Genomic DNA, 22,192 nt, shown 5'->3' with positions numbered 1-22,192 from the left:
GACCTGTTGGTGCTACAAAGAGATGGATGAGATCAGCAGCCCTAGTGCAGCAGGTGTATGCAGAGAATAGAATAGCTGCTCTTCTGCAYCATTTTCCAGTATTGTGCGTATTCAAAGTAAAGAAAGCAGCTTAAACTTTGTCAGCCTTATGGTGGCATAGCTGAGGCATAGTATGCCTCAGGTTTGCAGTAAAACTGCTCTTAAACTTTTTCAGGACTGTTGGAGGAGTAGAAGGRAAGAGTTATCATTCTGGAGCTTCATGTAGACTTTTTTTTGAAACACCAGGAAATGTTGGAACAACAATATGGAAATAACCAGCTAAAAATAAACAAGCAATTTGTCTAACTGGTGGGAATTTTGATACTCTTAATTCCTTAACCAAAGATAATTAAGGAAATGAGTAATACCCAACCTAAGAAAAGTCATATGTGATGAGGTGATTCTTGGGAGCCTTTCCCGAGGGAAAGGGATGTGTTAATGCCACTCAAGAACAAGAACGTGTCACGCAGGGCAGGCGCATTTCTCAGAGAAGCCACTAGATGGTGGTGCAGCTGCAGCCGCTGCTGCCACAGCGATGTTGATGGGGGCTTTCTGGTACCAGAACAGCTTCTTCAGAGAGCAGGTTTGGAASCACGGGCTCTAGAATCATGGCCAACAAAACTGTTGCCGAGACAGTGGGGGTTCTGGCTGAGGGGCAGGTAGAGCAGGGCARTATACACTTTATAAGAAAGATTTATACAGTCACTTGCCCATGGTGACGTTTTTCTTGTAATACCAGAGAGTTTGGTAATATTTTATGCYGCAACATATATTTTTAACATACTTGCACGTCCCAGGTTTGTTTTAACTGCACACTTAATAAATAAGTAAAGCCATTAATGTGCTTGTCCTCCGTGAATGAGTCACAGAGGTTAGTAAACACTGAGTAAAGACTGTCTGCTTTAAAGTGGTCACTGCTTTTAACAAGTATCTCTCTGGCAACAGAGGTGGTTTTCACCTTATCAGGTAGGCAGCTGGTGCTCCCGTTCTCTTTTTCCAGGTAGTTTTTCCTTGAAAAAGAATTACAAATTCAAACTCTTCTGTGGTACTGTCAGCCAAAATGAGCCATTTTAGTTGAAATGAAAGGTGATAGTTCCCTKTTAAGAGATGCAGTCCTGCTTTAAGGCCCTTGACACYRCYTCCCACTGCCYGGAGCAGCTGGCAGCTCATGGCTTGGGCAGGTGGACTCTTCGCTAGGTGAAGCTCTGCCTGGATGCCTGGGTGCAGAGGGTGGTGGTGAATGGAGTTAAATCCGGCTGGTGACCGGTCATGAGCGGTGCTCGCTGGGGGTCAGTGCTGGGACTGCTCCCCTTTGATATCTTTACCAACGATCTGGATGAGGGGATGAGTTCACCCTCAGCAAACGTGCAGGTGACACCAAGCCGTAAGGAAGAGTACATCTGCTTGAGGGTAGGAAGGCTCTGCAGAGGGTTCCAGGCAGGCTGGATCCATGGGTTGAGACCAATTGTATGAGGTTCCAGAAGGCCAAGTGCTGGGTCCTGTGTGACTTTGGTCACAACAGCCCCACGCAGCGCTACAGGTTTGGGGCAGAGGGGCTGCGGAGCCGTGCGGCAGGAAAGGACCTAGGGGTGCTGGTCGACAGCCGGCTGCACATGAGCCAGCAGGACCCAGGGGGCCAAGAAGGCCAAGGGCCTCCTGGCTGGTGTCAGGAACAGTGTAGCCAGCAGGAGCAGGRCAGTGACCGTCCCTCTACACTCAGTACTGGTGAGGCCGCACCTCGAATCCTGTGTTYGGGTTTGGGAATCTCACTGCCAGAAGGACATTAAGGTGCTGGAGTGTGTCCAAAGACGGGTGGTGAAGGGACTGGAGCACAGACCTTATGAGGAGCGGCTGAGGGAGCTGGGGTTAGTCTGGAGAAGAGGAGGCTCRGGAGATCTCATCATTCTCTACCTGAAAGGAGGTTGTAGTGAGGCGGGAAGGGTCGGTCCCTTCCCTAGAATAACTACACATAGGGCAATAGGAAATGGCCTCAAGTTGCACCAGGGTAGGTTCAGGTTAGACATTAGGCAGAATTTCTACACGTAAAGAGGGGTGAAGCACTGGAACAGGCTGCCCAGGAAAGTGGTGGAGTCACCGTCCTTGGCAGTATTCAAGAAAAGTGTAGATGAGGCACTTAGGRATGTGGTTTAGCAGACATGGTGGGAATGGGTGTATGGTTGGACTCGATGGTATCAAAGGTCTTTTCCAACTCTTAYGATTCTGTGGTGCTGTGTAAGTGGCTCTGATAAATATTGTGAGGGAGCTGTGAACCTGCTCCCATTGCTGTATGTTTTCTGTCTTCAGGGTTTCACACAGGAGGCCGGATGGCTCCAAGCCCTCCTGTCTGTAACCTGTCTGTCCCAGGTAATTAGGTTCTCTCATTCAAATGTACATGGTTATACTGCTGCTTGGGAAGGCACTGCTGTAACGGCTTAGGCACCCTGCTGTCTTCTGGCTGAAGAAAAGCAGCCTCCACATTCTGTGACATTGAGTTGGCTTGGGGAAATGTGGAATCATCAGCTCCATGGGATTTATGCTCATTTCTTAACACAGTTGGGATTTTATCGTTCTTTTTTTTCCTATGGCCACAGGGAAGGTTTATAGCATGCAAGGTATAGCACAGAAAAACAATAATTAGATGTTTATGCCTGACAACATGGGTCTTCCCAGTAAGCAGCTGTGATGATATATGGTTCTTCAGAGTAAGATTTTAGTTTTTTTAATTGCTGAAGGAAATACGCACTTGAAGTTGTCCAATAACTTTCCCCCTAAACCAACCTGCTGGTGCTGGTGGCTCCACTACACCACCACACTGCTGCTGGAAGGCATCTGATACCTCTTAGTGTTCCCTCTTTTGCTCAGTGCACTTTTTTGGTGAAGGGTGGAATTTGCATGTTTCTGATAAAGCTCATAAAGTCCTTTGAAAAGGAGGTGATAGTACCCATATTCACTGTAGTAATATGTAATATTGGTGACATATCCATTATTGCAGCATGACAGTCTAGACATGGGCTGGGTTCCAAACATCTTTTTTAAATGGAGAATTCAAGGGCTGAAGTTGCCTGGTCYGATCTCAGCACAGCCACATGAGGAGATCTTCTGGTACAGTGGAAGGAGGGCAGTGTGTCATGGCATAAGAGTGGTAGCTGGAAGTAGAAATACTTTAAGACACTGCTGTTCAAGACCATCTCATGAGACCATGCACATTATTGCAGAGTCCAGGAAATAATAGTAAGGCATTGGAAGTAATAAGACTTTGAATTGGTCTGGACAATATCTTTTGTTCTGTGTTTCAAGTGAATACATGAGTACAAAAGTAGGCAGAACCCTAAAATCTTTGGCTTTTTTCTTGATTTGGTGTATGGGAGCCATAATAGATAATAGGGTACCCTGGATATGGGCCTGCGTGCACTATACAAGAATCTGGCCCCAGTGCTACCTGAGGAAAGGTAATACTAGGTTATACTAGGTAAGGATGAGGCAGATACTTTATGTACATGTAAAAATATACCTGCAAAATTTACCGTGTATCTTCCAGTTCCTCTCTACTGTGTACTCTGCTTGGGCTCTATGTCATAAGAGTAGGTTTTTTGTTCCGTCCTCCTACTTCTGCACTTAAAAGATAAGCATATATATATATATAGATATATAGATATACACATATGTTTATATGCACTCCAAAGACCTCTGATGAGAAGTGGATCCCATGCATGGGCTGGATTTCCTTCCATCCTGTCTGTGCTTATTTCATCTCCCTTTTTGTTACTGCAGTTCAAGGACATTCAGTTTGTAAAATGTGAGGCACAGATTCTAGGGATAGCTACGCCGCTGAAGTTTGTGTTTCTCATTCCACCCTTTCTCACTGCTTTGTTTCTGTTAGGCTGATGCAGCATRAAGATGGGCAGCTGTGCGAAACAGTTTCAGCTGGTGAAGCTCATGGAATATGTTCTGAGGCAAAAATGCTGCTTAGATGGGTCTCTATTGCTGTGTATTTGCAAGTGTTCTGAGATGTGTGGTGTCTCTTAAAGAAGAAGCACGATTTTAATATTTATTGAAAGAGACCAATGTCTGATTTTCCTGTCAACCAAACTGAAGTACTTATGCAAGACACTGTAGCTTATTATGCAACAGTGATTTTTTTTTAATAGTAATAATAATAAATCAATGGCTATCTTTCCATTCTGTTGTAAATACCCAAGGCAATTTCTCTTTGGCTAGAGGRACACTGCAGGGCTTCATACTGCTCTTGGGGCCTCTCTTAATGTGGACAAAGATCCTGGCCTCTTTTGCGCATTCAGGGCTGCTGTTGAAAAGCTCTGTTTGGGAGTTGCCTTTTATGATGTATGAAAGCACCGAATGATCACTTGGAAAATTTTTGCTTCTCCTTCTGCCCTCTTCTCCTCTCCTAGCAGTTCTGTCTCAGCTCCAGAGTTAGGCTCGCCAGGGCTTCTGATTAGTATCAGACTATTGTGAGGAATTTGGCAACATGAAATGCCACTGATTGAGGTGGAGGCTGTAAAAGCTCTTCCTTAAGACCTCAGGTTAAACTCCACGTCTGTGTTGCTTGGAGAGGCCCCTCCAGTTCACACAGTGTAATTGCCAAGCCCATCACTGAGAGCTTGTGTCGTTCCAGCAACACAAAGAACAGGTAGATCATGAATAAGGTTTTAAAATGCAAGTATTTTAATGCATTAAGTGATATGGCTGAAACAAATTTCAGAGAGCTTTGCTGGCTCCGTAAAAGTAGAAATTTACTTTGCCTTTATACTGAGACTCCGTTACCTTGGTAGCTGTATCACAGATGATGTGACTTCACAGACTTAATATTCTCGGGCCACTGTGACACCAAAGGAGAAATTAGGCCAAGGAACATTACAGGTGAATCATTTTGATTTTCTAAGTTTGACAGAAAATTCTGGCGTTCATGGCAATGTGTTTATTTCTGTGTAAAAATCTTTATTTTAAAGAGGAAACCTGTAATTGCAGACATAGAGAACAATGGCCGCATCAATGCCTTTCCTCCTTCCTTTAAATTTAATAGGTGATCTTCCTTGTTAGGATAACAGACTGACTCAACAGACACACATGTACTCACTTGCATACAATTACATATATGTCCACGGTGCTGCTGGTTGGCTCAGTATGGCGAACCCATATATGTTAGCAAAACCTGCTGCAAAAAACATTCTTGAGAAAAACTGTGTCCTAAACTGAGAGAAATTCCCAGCCTTTACTTGAAGCAGTTGTTGGTGTCAATGAGGCTAAAGACAATTAATACAGATCAAGGAAGCCCAGAACTATAAAGCTGGAATGTGATGTAAATCCATGCTTTAAAGTCACAATAAAAGAAGAGGTGGTTCCTGAGATGGCAGTAGATGTAGTCTGAAGAAGGAAGGTGACCAGACCTGTGGCTGCGTGTGCAGTGCTCATGGAGAAAGTAGGTAATTCATGGCCAAGACGTATAACTGGACATAGTGGTGTAATTCAGGCACAGATGTGAAGATGCAAAGGAAAGAAGAGGAACTGAGCACTCAAAAATCGATGCAAAACTTGCACTTTCATGCAAGTTTTTTCAGTGGAGTGGGTGAAGATGAGTAACAGGCTAGAAATACAGTAATGTAATGAAGTATCAGGGGTCTGCTGTAAAAGCCTTTGTCATTCTAGGAAGGGAGATGAAGAACCAAGGTAAGTTACCACAGGCTCCTGATGGTTTAAGGATGTGAACTGTGGGTTATKTGACCACTGGGAAGTTTCCATAGCCTCTTTGTGAAGTCGATTCCTTCACCCCACCCACAAAGTTGGTGGTCTAAGGAACTGAATGTAACTGATAGGAAGAAATAAGGAGTGCAGAATTTGAGAGGACTGGTGGTGTGTGTACACGAGGAGAAGAAAATCATATGTAAAGACCCARTAGCAGATAAAGGAGTGCCAGCACTGAAAGATGAAAGAGGGGACACAGGTCATCAGCAGGATTTGGCCCCAGCCAGCTAAGGAGCAAGACATATGTATATGCAGAGTAATGTATAATTCTACAAACATTTCATCTTTTTTTACAGGATCAAAGCTGGCATGTTATTAATATAAACATATATTTAACTTTGCAATAGAGTAATACGGCTTTCCAGTGAAGGATCTCAGAGGAATTATGGCTACATTTTGGCAACAGAAATTGTATGAGGATATGCAAAGAGCTGTGCCGTTCAGGGAAGACTAATGTTCACGGTATGACATGATAAAGAGGCAAGAAGAGATTATATTTGCCAAATATGCCCACCCTGGATTTAATATAGGAAGGATGGTGACATAAATTCTACCTAATGCTAGGAGTCTTGTTATAGACATCCAGGGGTAGAATTAAAAATTACAGAATTATAATTCTATAATTAAACTTGGGCTGGAAATTCTAGATAGGGAAACAGCTGCTAGGGTTAGTAAGATCCAGGTATTCTTGGATCCAGTACCATCAGAACTGTTCAACAATAGTCACTGGCCTAATAGGAATCACTGCAGACTACTGTAGATTTATTCAGGATGAGCATCAAGGCTATTACTAAAGAACTGATTAGCAAAAGAAAAAATTGACTGACTGACTGACTGACTGACTGACTGACTGAATGCCAGTAGACTGCCTTTAAATCAAAAGGCAAGGTAAAGAAAACTTACCATGTCTAAGATGCTTTATTTCAAGAAAACAAACTTTCAGAGATCATGAGATCTACTGAGTAGAATAAGGCTTACCCAAGGACTTGGTTGGAGAGGGCTCTTGGTATTCTTGGCATCAAAGTGCAGAACCTTGCCCAAGTTCGCATGGAGAGAAAAATTTTATAGTAAAGTGCTGCAAACACAACCAGAACATGAAATGTCATGTCTGACGGAGCAGATTTGATGGTGCTCTGTGAGATTTTGTTAGTTAAAATGGTTAAGATAGGGATTAATGCMAGAGCTAGCTAAAGGAGAGATAACAGGAAGTTGTGTTGAAAGGAGGATTACAGAACTGGAGACATGTTTTGAAACATAGCCTTGAGGAAGAAATCATACTGAATAGTTCAATTCATGATCTTGCACAAAAACTTGCAGCAATTTTAGGGATGGATTAAGACAGGCAGTCAGAAGCTAATGGGATAACATCTCCTCGTTGGCCCTTCCAGTGCTAAGCTCTGTATTGCGGTTACAGTTGTCCAAGCCAGATCATGTCTGTGGCCAGGCTCTGGAGTGCTAGTGACATTTGCTTCTCTTGCAAAGTTATGAGGCATCAGCAGCATGAAGAACAGGGTGAGAGCATACTTTGGGTGGACGAGACTAATGAAAATGGGATGAAATGCAGGAATACAAAGACATTTAGTAGCTAATATCAAGAATTATATTCTAAAACAAAAGTTTAACAGTTAGAAAGAGCATGCTATGAATTTTTGAAGATCAGAAGTTCACAAGGAGTGGAAGGTGTGAAGTAACCATGAAAAAAAGCATCTGATCCTAATGTCTTAAAATATGTTAGATGAAGTATTGCGAGAAGGAAAATAATAAATAATACCAGTGTTCAAGTTGTTACTGTGCAATACATTTGCAGTCTGAGTCACCCTTTTTCACCACAGGTAACCAATTCCAATTATTACCAATTCCAAAATGGTAATGGGAGAAAGGGAGTCACTGGGATGATCAGGAGAAAGGAGAACTAACCCTGGGAGACTTCAGAAGCCTAAATTATCTAACAAAATTAAAGTTGAGAAGTTACGTGATTGTTGCTTGTGGTCCTGTTAACCGGATAATCTCTGGCAGGAATAGAGAACTCTTTAGTATAAAGGACAAATCTGGCATAAAGAAGAAGAAAGAGAARACTTCACTTTGAACCAGAAGATAATTCCTAATCATGGAAGTGGTATCATCCCAAGAAGAGTGAGGGGAATGACGACTGTAGAAGTTCCTTTCAGTTCTCTGCACCAGCACCAGCTTCTATTGCCTGATTTACGGCTTATGAGAAATCTTACAAAGAGATGCAGGAATATCATATCCCACAGAAATTATGGGGAATGTGTARGGAGGTGAAGTGTAATTATCAGGCTTGGAATTTGGCTTCAGCACCGAAAGTAATTTTTGATTCTTTGTGAGAAATTATATTAGATTCCTGAAGGCACTTGGTGACCTGGATTTCATTGTTATGTATCCTCCAAAAAGCTAATAGTTGCTTTGGAGACTTCAGGGAGTTCTTATTGCTTACATCATTGTAACTGCCAAAAGAAGAAAATCTACTGGATTGCTCTGGAATGGCAAGACTCAAAAAAAAAAAAAATTATTAGATGTCAGGGAATTAAACTGGGTCATGTTTGGAAAGAAATTATATTTCTGTGACAAAGACTATTGCTAAGGATACTGTGAATGACTGCTGTTATGCTCTGAAATAGTTTTTTTTGCTTTCTGAATAAACACAGCTCTGAGTATCTTGGAAGTTCGGTCTATCAAATGGTATTAGACAAATTGATGACTACGTGCTGTGGATTTGASCCTCTAACTCACTTGTACTCATTAATGAGTACAAAGCTAGGCAAAAAACCATACAGCCTAGTTAATAATATGGCAGTATGCTCTAACCTTCCATAACTTACAACACTGAAAATTGTTTTAACAGACTTGACACAAAACTTCAAATCTACTTTCTGACATGTGCTAGTTAGTTTTTGTTAGCAGGAGGTAAAAGAACCTTTTAAAGAGGTTTCTTAACCTCTCAGAGCAGCACTTGCCTACCCAACTAGACTGCTTGAAGTCACTGATCTGCTATGTTGTGCTTGTGACTGTTGCTCTGAAGATCTCTACTCTGGGCACTGGCACATGTTTTGGAGGCTCCATGAGTGATGGAATCCTTGGTCTGGGACACAGATAAGAAAAGACATAGATAAGGAAAGACAAAGAAACGTAAGAGACAAGAAGGATGTAAAAATGCCATAATGAACTCGTGTGTCTTCAGAAAACCTCTAATCTAATGAGAATGGATTTTGTTTCAGAGATTGTACCAGTACAATTAATTATTCATGGCAGCGACATCATTAGGATTTCATTTTATTTAAAGGCCTCTAAGTGACTTGGAAAATTGGGTTAAGCTAAAGAAGAGTTTCAGGAGAAAGACAGAGGAAAGCTTTTCRTTTTATTGGCTTTGTCTAATATTTTCTGGATAGCTATTAGAGGTACAAACACAAATTACAGTCAGGCTCTCAAATTCCTGCATTAAATGTGAGCATAAATTTGACCAACATAAATGTGAAATCTGGGCCAAATTGGAACCACGATGGCTTTTTGTGGAACTATTTAGATGCCATTTAGCTGACCTGCTGTCAGTAGCTTGTGCCTTGCTGCACTTCAGCACTGTTCATTAACACCAAGTTCTGTGAGCAGTGGTTGTGTGGTGGGTGTCCAAGCTCAGTTGTCTTGTGTAGGGAAATAAAGGCTTTGGGGAACTTTCTCCTCATCCTACAGTAGCTTAAGCGCAGGCAGAAATAGGTCACCCCAGATCTTTCCTATAAAACTCAAAATCTTTAGCTGAGGTACATCCAGAACCAAGTCCGATTATCAAAACCAGATTTGAACAAATGATCTGAACAAATTACTAGTTGCTCTGGAGAGGACACCTCACACCTTAGGTCGAGGGGAAGAGCTGATGCCCATGACAGTGACATATGAGCTGAGAGACCCCGTCAAGCACCGCTGGTGGGAATAAGGTGGCAATTGCCTTTCTCTGGTCCCTTGGTAAATCTATACCCGATTTGCAGATAGGCTACACAGCCTCTGAGCTGCTAACACTTGTATGCTGCTGAGAAGCCTTTTGTTTTCCCTTTAATAAATGGATACTAGCCTGGGAACTAGCCAGGCATTTGAGTGTTTAAAAAGTCTGGTTTTCTTTTTCTTTTTCTAGTGTTTATTTGTTCCATTCTTTGTAGTTCTCCCTGTTAGCTCATGGACATCGTTCAGGGACAGATTTAAATCGAAGCAGACAGACTCCAGTTCTGTTCTGTCCCTCGAATGGTTTAGGTTTGTTTAAAAGTGCCATTGGGAGAACACTTGGAATGAGTGGAATGTCCATGTCTTTATTTTTCATTTCACATCACGTGTGAAGTAACCTGGCTCTAACTTGAGATGTTCACATGGCCGTGGTGGTACCATTGCTGTTTCCATTGGCTGGGGATTTTGTAAATTATTTATGATAGTTTTTTGGGGATAGTCAGAAACAATAGATCGGCCACCTAGAAGAACATGAGGAATGAAGCTCGTATGACCTAGACACGAGGCTTTGAGAAATTACATTGGGCAACGTCTCTCAGAAACGAAAGAGCACATCTCAAAACACTGGCCTGGCTCCAGGTTCAGGCCAGGCCTGAAACTGAGAAACAAACACTCTCCTGCTTTGATGGTGGCAGGATTTGTTTCCCAATATTTYTATCTAGCTGACATTGGGAGGCAAAAATCCTATTGAGATTTTCTAAGTAAGAAGTTTCAGTAAGAGGATTGCTATTTGTCCTGCAGTTGCCAAGAGTTGCTTTACATGAATATCTRCAAGACTTGCAGGTTGCCAAGCTCCTCACCAGAAACAGTTGTGGGCCACAGCAAGGTTCCTCCAGGCATTATGGATATCASCTGGATCAACCCTGAATCGGAAGAAAAAGTAGCAGCAGCTGCTAGTAACTTACTGTGGCACCTTCCAGGTGATTTTTCAGGTGTCTTGGTTTAGTTGCAGCCCGGTCATGTTGCCTCTTTCCTGTGGCTGGAAGATGCTGGGCCAGGGTGCTGCATGGGCAAGGGCTTCCTAAGAGGGTCAGAGGCATCACAGGTTGATCTTGTGAAAGTSATGAGTGCTTGTAGTTGCCTGTATAACACGAGAAAGTTAAAAGATGGCTCAGCAGCTTGCAGTCTGAGGCTTTGTTGAGTAAAAGGAGTTTCCTAAAGCATATAAAGGTAGAACTAGTATATGGGCAGGTAGTTATTTTTCTGTGGAGAGCATGAGGTTTCTCAGTTCTAGGACTTTAGGTAGTGTTCCTCTGCATGATATCATCCTGCTTTTTTATGGTTTATAGCACAGAAGAGTAATTGATAGACATCTCTCTACTTCTGATGGCATACTAAGCTACTCATTTTTCCCTAGCTGCAGCTGGGGAGGACTGGAAATGTCTTCCCACAATGTCTCATCTTAAGCAGCCTGAATAGGTGATTGTTTTAGGCTATGGAGTCTCCCCCTTGATTCCCAGAGGCCCTGCTTATGCGGCTCACCAGGAGGAAAATTTTTGTACTTTAAACAGTCAGGCTCACAACCTTCCCAAACTTCTAATAGTTGGAATGTGGCCACAGTCTTAATGTTTATTTAGGCTTCAAGAAGAAGGAACCACAGAAGGTAAAAAAAAAATCTACTCATATAATACAACCTTTTCTTCTGATGACTTTTTGATGACATTACTTTGGTGGCTAGACACTTGACTTTACAATATGTAAATWCTCAATTATTTTCCCATATGAGGAGAAAATTTAAGTCAAATAAATTCAAGTCAGTTTGGTACTTTATCTTTCCTTTTGAGAGATTCCCTATTATTTTTTGCAACTAAGTAAATCAGTTTGAATGAGTTTGACTAAGCTAGCTTTTGTTTTTTTTTTTTTCCTCTCCCCATGAATGACCTTGGGTAGCTACTATAATTATAACAATATAGGTGAAATGTAACTTTTTAATATAGTGAGACTTGGCATAGAATACTTCTTTTCTCATTCATTGTCTGCTATGGGTAATATAAAGCTTAAGCCTGTGTGTGTAGGTTGGTCGGACCTGACCAAACTCACAAAGATGACTTTTCTTAACACTAGTTCTCACAGACTTTATTTACTCTCCTTAGGAATGTAATTACACTTTTTTTTTTTTTTAGTGGCTGAAGAGTACTGATGTTTTTTCTAATGGTCCGTGATTACATTTCAGTCTTCCAGACCCTTGTGCTAAGCAACACTTTGAGGATTTCCTTTTGCTCTAACCCTGTTCTTACCCCAGTGAATTTCAAAATCCCTGTTCAGTTTATTATAGCAGTGGGTTAGCAGCTATGTAATGCATTGCCCATGGCAATATAAGTACATGCTGCTTTGCAAACACAGATGCAGGTTCTGCCACCAGCATGCAAAGGCCTGTGTTTATGGGCTCAGCACATTAGCCTACTTCATAGAAACTCACACTTCGATCCTGTTAATTAACATCAGCGTTAGAGTAAGCTTAATTGTTTTTCTCTTTTAGGATGGATTTCAAYATGTGCTCACTGTTAAGTGTTTGTTTAACACGTTGATCATCCATTTGGAAAGAAAGACTTTAGGGCCATTCCCCTCTATCCTTTAGCCTGCCAGTAAGGGAGAGGATTGTGCGGTYCTAGGCAATTAATTAGTGCTGGTTTTTATTTCTTTAAGGGTTTCAGTCCAAAAACTCTGCAGTACAGCACATTTGCTTGCAAACCAGGGAAGAGCCTTAAGAAAGATACCATTGTATGTTCTCCTTCATAAAAAGAAATATATTATTSAGAAGTACTAATGGCTTCTACTTAGCTCTGTAGCTTGAAAAAACATCAGCTGGGCAGGAGCTGATTCCAAGCTGCAGATGATGTGAGTCAGCACAGGCCTAGCAGGAGCCTATGGGTGGGCTCAGAGGCAGAGAGGGGGCTATGAGGCTGATGGCAGAGAACTGCACAGTACCAGGTCTGTCAGGGGGTGGAGAATGTAAGACAGGTAAATTTTAGACCTGTTTGTTTTGAGTTATTATCATGACTCTAAATGATCAGAGGCTGGGAAGCAACATGTTCTTGAGGCCCTTGTTGGTGAATATGAGTTTCAAGGGTGCTGAAGCCTTCTACACTAGGAATAAATTGGCATAGGCTCAGACCTCAGAGCAGCCCCATGGGATGTATAAGGACAGGTAAAGGGCATTTGGGGCAATCTTTTGATGGCTGCTGTTTCCTTGATTTGGATGGACTAGTATGTCCTTCAGCAAATCATTTAGGACTAAAAGCTTTGAGGGGCTAAATAGAAAACAGAATGGATTTAGGGGAGGCTGATGGGAGAGAGGGAACTGAAAACTTTCCTGAAAAGAAAGGGAATAGAAAAAATATGCAATGAAGCACCTTTGAGACTGAGCAGGGGGTTGCATAACTCGAAGAAAACAAAACAAGCCAGCATTTCTAAATCTGGAGGTACTGCCTTCTAAAAGCAYCTAATTGACTAAATCCCATCCAACCCTGGCAGCAAGAAAACACTTTGGCCTTCTAAGCTCAGAATGGGGCCGATGGGGAAAGGAACGGTTGGTAAAGCTGTGCCAGAGGTAATTCCACTCGGTTCAGCAGAGCTGGCTGATGAGAAGGGCCTTTGCTGAGCTGGGTCTTGGCTGCCCCCTTTCCAGGGGTCGTGTTGTGCTGGGCCTGTGGTTTCCCTCTCCGCATGGCCCCTCACAGGGCAGCCTTGGGCCTTCCCCGAGAGCGGCTGTTAGCGGCTCACCCTGGCCACGATAAGCATATGCCTGCGTTTTCCTGAAATGAAGGTTGTTTGAGCACATCAGCGAAACACTGTGTACTAGGGAACGGCAATAATAAACTTTTGGGATCCGTAGGCTCTTTCCCAGTGCTGGCAGAATGAGTAATGAAGGCTTTTGCCTCAGAAGCCCAGCACTAACAAGGCTGGAGGCGCGTGAGCCTCTGCTCTAGGTACCAGGGTTTCACGGGTGCAACATGACTTGGCTTAGTTCTCCTACCATAAGCTGGGATACTGGGAGCAGAAGTCTTCCCCTTTTGAAGGAAAGTGAGCAGAAAAATAATTTAATGGGAGCACAGTCCCATTACTTCCTCCTGCTTTTTGTCTGCTTGTTTGCTTATTTCAGTAAGCTATGTTCCATATAGGTATTTTTAAAATTCAGTATACAGCTATGTACCTGTGTTGTATGCTACATCTTAATATTGGATGTTATTTTAGTATTTAACCCATGTAATCAGCTAGATTGCTGTACAGTGTATACTTCTAACTGCTAAATGGTTAGGCCTTAAAATTAATTTTATCTCCCTTCTTGGAGCCACCTCTTTTCTCATTTGGATCCCAATCTGGCCCTCAAAGTCCTGTGGAAAATGAAGGACTGTTCTTTTTCTTCCTAAGCTGTAGCTGCTGCCACGTTTACAATGCACTGTAGTTCACCTGGCTGAAAACTGCCTATTTGGGTGCTAGTAGAGCTCAGGTCAGCGCTCAGGAAAGACTAAATGCTCAAATCCTGTTACTCAGCTGAATTTTGTATTATCTGCACTGAACTGCAATTATGGTAGTGACTGCAGTATAGCCTTAACACAATTAGGTGCCTAATGGGATATTCAAGAATACTTACTAGTCTCAAAGTTTTAGTTTTAAGTCATTTGYGTGCTTTTTGTGTTATAGCTGCAGTACAGTGAAGTATGTTGAAGRCCTCTCCAGGTCTGAACTGGAATCTGGTGGCTATTTTGTAAATTCAGTGAGTGTGTGTGTATGTGCCTGTACCATTCTTCATAGATGTTCTGTAGCAGACTTCTCAAATGAATCTGAGAATGCWTTTACTTTTGTCTGGGTATGTACATACTTCATCAGGTCCAAATTGCTCTATTAAAAAATGGGCCTCCTCTTGAAAAGCCACCAATTGCTTCTCTTCTTTCAGWTGTTAACAGAAGCAATTTTGCTATACTGAGAAGTGTTGTATGTTATTCCCCTAGTTTAGCACATACGGTTTGCTAAATTCCTTTACACGGTTTATACCCTACACTTCTAAATGTTTAGTCCTCAAAAATAATCCTCCCTCTTGGAGCCAAATGCTTTCCTTTCAACGCCGTTTCCTTCATACCAGAGCAAGGGTGGGATTCCCAGCCTTGGGCTGAAGTGCAGCTCTAGACCGAAACCAAATACAATGCCCTGGGACTAAGTCCCATCATCTGCAGAAGTTGGGCAAGAGGAAATGTTTCTTGTGTTAGCTCAGCTTGTGGCCACATTGGGAGAATTTGTTTTCACACTAAACAGTTGGCTGACTTCTCTGCTAGGGGAAAGGAGGATCAAGGACTGATCTCTGAGTGCAAAGATCGTACCTTAGCAATAGTCCTTTTTAGAGTTAAGATATATAAATTCCTCCCCCTCCTTTTCCTTTTTTCAGTATATATGTACACAGTACTCACTTTTATTAAACACACATGTAAAACTTTGTTAATAGTGCACTTCTCTGCTTAAGCTTTGACAAAACAATAGCAGCAGTAGTGTTCAAAAGACTTGCATGCATTTGTCCCTTGCTCCCTCAGAGCTGCAGGACAAATGAAGCAGGGCTCATCCTACGCAACTCTAGCCTTGCTCTTATTCCCCGAACTTGAATTTGGATGGCTGCAGTTGGCAAGTTGTTCTATGGAGCCTGAGGCTATTTATACTATTGCTCAGCACGTACTTTTTTGTTTCAGGTTGACCTCCAAGTTCAAGAGAGCAGCCTATTTAAAATGCTGGTTTGACAACACCGAACATCCTCTTGTTTTTTTCCTTATTTTCCCCAATGCAGTTCGGTGGTATCTCGCAACAAGCAGCCTCAGTTTGCTGCTTTCTTGACCTCCCGTGGTGCAGGGAACCGAGAGCCCTCTCGAGGGCCTGGATCACCGCCTGGCCCAAGTCTAAACACGGAGCCGCTCTCTGTGTGCGGTAAGAAGACCGTCACCCTGGGCTTGTAAATCACCACTGCTTGAGAGCACGAGGTGACTGCTATGTAGTTGTTGTGGCAAATATTGTGAGTGAGGCTTTCACATCTCCCTCTCAAGTGATGACAGAGGCCATTACAGAGATGTTTGGTTTACATTTTTTTGTGTGGACGCTGCTGCATGCTTGTGAATCTGCTGAGCCTGTTCTTTAGCTCTTTATTTTTCTAAACAATACTGCAGCTATGCCAGCTAGAAAGCAATAGTTTGTGCAAGTTAATGCCCTTTCATGCAGAGCAGCCTTAGGGGTGGAATTGTATCTTCCAATGAACAAGATTCTTGCTCGTGTGTGGGTGAATAAAAGAAGTCACAATAAAAGAAGTGACAAAATGCTTTCACCGTGACACATAACACCTTCCTGACACTTCTGCAGTATCTTTCCAGTTATTATTGAATTGTTCAATTCACTCTATGGAAATTACTGCAGCACTGAGTTGCGTTGGATGACCAGGCCCATACAGTGAGTTTAGCYTTAGAATTTTTCAGACTGCATTAGGATTATCCCTTCTTTCCTAGGATAGAGAGGGGAGCTTCTGGGGCTAACTTTGGCAAGTAACTTCCATTAGCAACTTTCCACTTGCTAAGACCTTCTTGGACCACTTTCTCCACTGATGGACAGCATAAGCACTCTCAAACTTAAGAGAATACCCTTAAAAGTTTATCTTGCATTGCCTTATAAAAACGATGTGGTCACAGTTCTTGCGAACTTGAATATTGAACCACAGCTCTGCATCAAAGTCCTGGTRTTTGATATGATGATATATAGGACATGAAGGTAAAAAGTCAATAGTAACAGGAGGACTGTGTAGCAGTTAACAGATACAAGTAGTGCTATTCCGCTTCTTGGAGGCAGTGCATGAAAGTGTCTGTGTAAAGTGTTGCACGGGTGAAGGTGGATTCTGCAATCATGTTAGGCTTTATTTCCCCTTTGGAGGGAGTGCGTGGTTTTCTGCTGGGTGATATGTATTCTGTTTCACCTCTTTCTCTTCTAAAGCCCTATGGAGATGTTGAGTTGCTCTGCAGAGGGAAGAGAGAGCCCAAGTTGTTAGCTAATACTAACTGCCTGTTGACCAATTTGATTGTATTTAACACCTGGCTGTGTACCTGGTATCTGGATTCTTTATGTGTTGGGTTAGGAATAAAATTTGTGGAGTTGAGAGGGAGAAACCCTTCAACTGTTTAATCCAAGTCGATCTTGCTCAAGGCTTTCTTTTATTGCAGTGACATCACCTGGCTTAAGAAAATCCCTGTCATGCCCAAGGCAGGCAGTGCAAGAGTCCAGTGCCCGTGGCCTGATTTTCAGTGACATTAACAGCTGAGCATCCCTTTGTGTGTGTGCCCCATGGAGGCCAACACCCAGCTGATTGACTGTGGACACCTCCACTGGCCTCTGTGGACTTGCTCTCACCAGAGCTTCTAGGAAGTCTGCTGATTAGTGGAATGRCTTGTTTGGAGCTTCAGAGAGCTGACCCTTTCAGACAGGTTTTTCTAAGGTGACTAGATGATGGGTACAGCTGTACTGAAAATGACTGGAAACAGAGGGGGCTACTGCTCCTTTGCAAGGCTGGAGAGAAAGGGCTGCATTCAAAAGCACTGCATCACCTTAATAAACCTAGTTCCAGTGGATCTCACAAGGCCTTTATCAGCATAAAATTATGTCAGGAATTTGCCTTAGCATTTAATGTTTTCATGTAGGAGTAGTTCAACAGTGTAGGCAGCCACTGCATGTGTGCAGGAGTGCTTGCTGCATCCTCCAAAGAGAAGCCTTGAGGATCTTGGTAAATGTAGATATCACCTGATGTGCTAGGCAGTAGATATTTGCAGAACAGTCAGTGTCTTGCTGCTCAGGTGAAATTAGTCRCTAAGATATTTGGAAATTGCCACTTGTTCTGTGCTGCCTACTTGCTGTGCCCAGCCTGAGGAGGAGAGTGTGGCACTGCTGAGCGGAGCAGCAATGGCCAAACCCAGGCCTGAACTCTGGCAGCACCTTCTGGATAGCAGGACGGGATGCATTTGGGTGAATGAGAGCTGGAGCTGGGCTCCCAAACTCAGATAGGGGGATGGCTGGGGCTTGTGGCTCCTGGGTGCTGTTCTCTAGGCAGATACCTGTAAYGTGAGTCCTTCCAGAGAGGGACCAGCTGACAGCCTCTCTTCATAATGTGGGCAGAGCCCTGCTGAAATGAAGTTACAGTCACAAGGAGAAATGCTTTAGTGCATGTATTTAATTTATTGGACAGTCAGTTAGACCTGACTGCTCTTTTGCTCTGAAGCTCAAGTAGCCAGATAAAATTCATATGAATTATAAGTAAACTAGCCTCAAACAATCCTGAATGAATGCAGTGCTCAAAGGCAAATTCAGCTGAACCAACCTACTTTATCTGACTGTTCCTTCTGTATATATGAATCTAGATGATGGTGTTGGCTTGATGTGCAACCGTAAATGAATATTTAGTGGACATGTCAGTGAAGGTGGAACTTGAGGTTAATCTGAAGTTAAGCTTTCTATAGAGATTAATGAAATAGAGCCGAAATTTTCATTTTGCAGTAGCTCCCAAAAATAAAACAAACAGTTGGGATGACCAAGCATCAAGGAAGGCCAACATTAACTGAAATATATGATTAGGAATTTTATTTCTCCGGTATTCTCYGGAAATTATGCAGTAACAACTGATAGTGAAACAGGCCACTGTTCTTCTAGACTTGAAGTATCAGAAATACATACTGGGGCTTCTTAGCTGCCTTTTCTTGAGATTCGGAACATACAGAGGTGTTTTTTTCTTCCTTTTCAGGCTTGGGGCTTGCAGTGATTTGCCATAACTGCCTTCTGGGGAGGACATTGCTCCTGTGGAAGAGTGAAAGCCCTTTTAGGGTTAGGAAGGAAGCACCTGCTTCTAAGCCAGCATCCACCGCTTGAGTAGCTCTGCCTTTGGATTGAAAGGGCATTGAGGTACCTGCTGCTCCTTGCAGGCTCAATAACTTGGAAATCTACCTTAGAGTATCTTGAACTCTGCCCTGGGTAAGAGAAACCCAACATACACAGAAAATGAACATTTCAGTGCTATTTCTAAACTTAACCAAATAAACTGGAACCGAGATAGATTGTCAGTTCAGTGGCTTACAGCAAAATGTAATAAACGGAATAACTGCGGACTTTAATATAATCTCACACAATCGTATTACTGCCCARTTACTTTCTGACCTCTTTAGAGCCGTGCTTCCCTTAAAAATGCTTGTGGTCTGCAGTTCTGACCGTCCTCGCAGCGCGTTCTGCCTTGAGCGGATCGATGGAGCGAGCAGAGTGAGCTGGATGTTGCCGGCTCCTCGTCGCAATAGCAAAGCGGCGTGAGAGGCACTTGTGTGTATGTGCTGGAGAAGGCAGCTACCAGCGCCTACACCCACGTAGTGGTCACAGGTGCTCACGCTGTCTCTCTGCTCCTGTGACAAGGGAGACGGCTGCTGTTTTCCTGAAAACGTGCCAATTATTTTGCTGGCAGGACTGCCAACTTTCGGCAGTCAACAGGCTCTCCCTCTYGGTAAATTAAAGCTATTGAGGGAGGTGGCAGGATTAGATCAATAGTGCTGCTGGCTGTATTTCTRTAGGTACTTTCACTGACTTCAGACAAGCATGATGGGAAGTTCTGGGGATCTGCTTTAGGGAATGACTCCAGCATCTTCCTAGTCAGTTGTTCTCTTATGAAGATCTTTTGTGTTAATTGACCTTTGCAAGGAAAAGCTTAAGGGTCAATGGGATCACACTCAAACTGCTGAATACTCTAAAATTGTACTGATTTTACTGTACTATGACAGCAGAGGAAATAAGAAAGAAGCTCAGCAACTTATTGGATGAAATCTTTAAATAACTGTATTATGGGGTAAGAGCCACATGGCGAAGTGTAGAAAACTGAGAGCAGTCATACAGTCTGAACCCCGCACAGAGCTCACCATTGGTGTTTTTAATTAAAAACTTAGCAAGTTATCCAAGGTTCTCGCCTCATAGGTTTAGAAATATCTCAGACTTTTCTCACTTAAAGGGTGTTTAAATATTATGATGCAGTCTTGCATAGAATATTGTATTTCACTTCCGTGTGTAGATAACATTGACTATTTTGAACTTTGAGTGGAGAATTTGAGTGCCTTGAAGACATACATTTAACCTCATTAGTGTCTCTGAAGTAATTCAGCGAAGTGTCAGTATCCAAAATCTGCGAGGACAAGAATTTAACATGTTGATATGCAGGCACTTTTGAACGGACGCTGAATGTACGTGGCATGCAAACTGCCTGGCAGGAGGTTTCAGGTTCAATTTTAGATAGGTGTCTTAAATCTATTTGACACCCSAATTTAATATCATGCTTTAAAACAGGGCACTGTGATGTCTGTCAAAAAGCTGTTAGTGGAGAGAACACACCCTATCATAGGGGAGATCCCTGGCACTTACATTTAAATATCAACTTAAATAATTCAAATGGTTTTCTGTAATGTAGCCACTGACCAGAAAATATAGGGCTATCATGAAGCAACTGTCTCTCTGAAGGAATGTCTTGTAGTTCACCTGACTGGTTAAGTGAAATTCTTAAAGGTTAGTGTTATCTTTTTAGTTATCTTTTATAGTGTTGTCTTTTTTTGTAGTGTTATCTTTTGCTTTATAAAGAAATCTTTTGCTTTAAAAAGAAATCTTTTCAATGTTCTTTCACAGACAGAACAGATTAGTTACTATGTCAGAAGTCGGTAGGTTTTTCCTACTTATGTTGGTCTCTACCAAGGAGAGTCAAGGCAAGAAGAAATAATGACAAATTCCCTTTTAGACAAGTGTTGTAGATGAGATCCTGAAGGCAGGATCCAGCCTTATTGCTTCTTCTAATAAATAATAACAGGGTGAATTCTGGGGTGTACAACTTCTTCAGGATCTTTAAGATAGTATGACCCTGAAATTGTTCATTTTTATGACTAACTTACATGGTCTCTTACAATATCTAGAAGGATGATTTTCAAAAGCAAGACAAATGATTGCATCAAGTTTAGTCCAGAAGCATCAAATTTAGTTTAGAGATGGGGTGAAAACTTTTTTGTGGATGATTTTTCTGACTTTTAGCCTGTTCCAGGGAACTGATTCTATGAACAGAATAAAAGATTCAAGCCAGAAATTAAATTATTAATGATTAAAAAAGATTTACTGCCTGTGATGTTCATCAGAGTCTAAAAGAAGGCCTCTTTTGGAGACTCTTTCTCTTCAACTGCTCTGAAAACTGTGGCAATGAAAAAGAAATCTTTGTACCTCCAGTTGCTGGTTTTTAGTTTCACCACAAGAAAGTGATTTCTCAATACCACTGATATATGGCGTCTAGTACAGAATTTATGCTTTTGCTATTTTCCTGGCATTTGTTGAGTTTAAGGAAGGAAATTAATGGAGGAAATATTTCGCTATTATAGCAAATACATTCAGTCACAGTTAGATGAGTAGCTTGTTGAATTATCCTTAAGGCACTATTTTAATTTTGTTTTTAAATTTAGTCTCATTCACATAAAGTAGCTTATGTATTACTTTTCTGGCTATTAGCATTTGCTGCAACACCTAATATGTTTTGCAGGACTGTTCTGAGAAGCGGGTCATCTAGAGCAAAACTGCAGAGCTGAATGGCTTTAGAAATACCAGTTCAGGGCTTATATAAAACTTAGTATGCTTTTATCCTTTCCAAAAAAGTAATGCAGTAAATACCACAGTTAGGATTTTATATTCTGAGTAGTTAAGTCTACATTGATGCGGAATATCAATCTAGCAGAATAAGAACTTTCCAAGAAGGTAGCAATGAAGGAAAGGGGATGTAAAACAAACCTTTTTTTTTTTGCATTATTATTATTATTATTATTATTATTATTATTATTCTTTTTTAATCTAGGGCCTCTAGCAAAAGCTATATATAGAGTGCTCAAGAGCTTATTGGCTGGGTTAGAGGGACCAGATGGAAGCTGAGAAGGAAAAGCAAGGGACAAGGGTGAGTGTTACCTCACTAAGCTTGAGTATCACCAAAGAGTAATAAAAAAAAAAAAAAAAAAAAGAGGTTCTGCATTCCCAATCCAAAGCCAGATGGCCTTGCCCACAGTGCATCTGCCTCCCCTTCTCTGCCTGGAGAGAAGGTGCTGCCTGAGCTTGGAGGGGAGGTAGCTCCCATGCTCCTCTCCACAGAAGGATCCGCTGGAGAGAGGTCTTGGAAAGATTAAAGCAAATCCATTCAGAAGTGTTCATTCCGTCTTTGATCCCAGGAGAGGAAGGTTTTATAAGCAGCACTGAGGTGAAATACAGTGCAACTTTAACCAATAGAGAGCATTGCCCAGTGCTGGGGGGCTTCTCTATTTCAGAGCGGAGTTCACTTCTGCATTTGTCCTGGTGCTCTCGCCAGCATCCTCTAGGTCATGATCTTCAC

This window comes from Nothoprocta perdicaria, unplaced genomic scaffold, assembly GCF_003342845.1.
Source record: "Nothoprocta perdicaria isolate Ctin4 unplaced genomic scaffold, notPer1 scaffold_87, whole genome shotgun sequence".
Lineage (NCBI taxonomy): Eukaryota > Metazoa > Chordata > Aves > Tinamiformes > Tinamidae > Nothoprocta > Nothoprocta perdicaria.
The sequence above is the reverse complement of the archived record's forward strand: the minus strand, read 5'-3'. Positions refer to the sequence as shown.